The sequence below is a fragment of the Chrysochloris asiatica genome, unplaced genomic scaffold (genome assembly GCF_000296735.1).
Source record: "Chrysochloris asiatica unplaced genomic scaffold, ChrAsi1.0 scaffold00096, whole genome shotgun sequence".
In the NCBI taxonomy this organism is placed as follows: domain Eukaryota; kingdom Metazoa; phylum Chordata; class Mammalia; order Afrosoricida; family Chrysochloridae; genus Chrysochloris; species Chrysochloris asiatica.
Window position 1 is genome coordinate 5,395,559 of NW_006408614.1, and position 1,938 is coordinate 5,397,496.

Genomic DNA, 1,938 nt, shown 5'->3' on the forward strand with positions numbered 1-1,938 from the left:
AATATTCTCCTCCATCACCGTAACTCAAATGCATCGATTCTTCTACGGTCTTCCTTATTCACTGTCCAACTTTTGCATACATATGAGGTTATTGAAAATACCATGGCTTGGGTCAGGTGCACCTTAGTCCTCAAGCTGATGTCTTTGCTTTTCAACATTTTAAAAAGGTCTTGTGCAGCAGATTTGCCTAATCATTTGATTTCTTGACTGCTGCTTCCATGAATGTTGGTTTATCTGAACAAAATGAAATCTTTGACAACTTCATTCTTTTCTCCATTTACATAGATGTTGTGTATTGGTCCAGTAGTGAATATTTTTATTTTCTTTACATTGAGGTGTAACCCATACTAAAGGCTGTGGTTTTCTTTCTTTTTTTTTTTTTTATCTTCATCAGTAAGTATTTTAAGCCCTTTTCACCTTCAGCAAGCAAGGTTGTATCATCTGCATATCACAGGTTGTAAATGAGTCTTCCTCCAATCCTGATATCACATTTTTCTTCATATAACTCAGCTTCTCAAATTATTTGCTCAACATACAGATTGAATAAATATGCTGAAAGAATACCACTCTGGCCAGTCAGTGTCCGCTTGTTCTGTTTAAATGACTGCATCTTGGTGTACGTACAGTTCCTCATGAGCACAATTAAATATTTCAGAATACTCATTCTCTGAAATACTGTCCATAGCATGTCATGATCCATACAACTGAAAGCCTTTGTTTAATCAATAAGGCACAGATAAACATCTTTCTGGTATTCTCTGCTGTCAGCCAACATTCATCTGATGTCAGAAATGATGTCCCTAATTCCATGTCCTCTTCTGCATCCAGCTTGAACCTCTGGAAGTTCTATGTCAATGAATGATTGCAGCCATTTTTTGTATTATCTATAGAAAAATTTTACTTGCACGCACTATTAATGGTATTGTCCAAAGATTTCTGCATTCTGTTGGGTCACCTCTCTTTGGAATCGGCACAAAGATGGATCTTTTCTAATCAGTTGGCCAGGTAGTTGTCTTCCAAATTTCTTGGCAGAGATGAGTGAGTGCCTCCAGTGTTGCCTCACTTTCTTGAAAAAATTCAGTTTTTATCCCATCAATTTCTGGTGCCTTATTCTTTACCAGTGTCTTCTATGCACTTTGGACTTCTTCCTTCAAGATCACTGGTTCTTGATCATATGCTACCTCCTGAAATGTTTAAACATCGACCATTTCTTTTTGGTACCGTGACTCTATATATCCCATCCATCTTCTTTTGATATTTTCTGCATCATTCAATAATTTGTTCAGAGAATCCATCAAAATTGCTCATTGATGCTTGAATTTTTTCTTCAGTTTCCTCCGCTTGAGAAATGCGGAGTGTTTTCTTCTCTTTTGGTTTTCTAACTCCAGGTCTTTGCATGATTAATTATAACATTCCAATTTTGAAATTTTCTATTCAGTTCTTATTGTCCTTGTGTTGTTGTTAAGTGCCATCAAGTCGATTCCGACCCATAGCGACCCTGTATAGGGTTTCCAAGAAGCAGCTGGTGAGCTTGAACCACCAACCTTGCAGTTCAAATGACTTTGCACTCTGACACATTAGCCCACAGCACCACACCAGGACACCTTTATTGTCCTTTGTTGTTATTGTTAAGTGCTGTCGAGTCAGTGCTGACCCATAGCGACACTGTATAGGGTTTCCAAGGAGCAGCTGGTGAACTTGAACTGCTGACCTTGCAGTTCAAACAGATTTGCAGTCTGGAGCTTTAACCCACAGCGCCACACCCAGACTCCTTATTGTCCTTAGAGATTGTTAAATATTAATACAGATTACTTTCAAATCAAAGAGCAAAAGTCAGAGCCAGGAGAGATAAGCTAGCTTGGGCAGAGCTCAATGAAGTCTGTGGTTTGCACAATGTAAACTATTCATCACTGTCATTTGGCTCTAAACTCGTTCAGC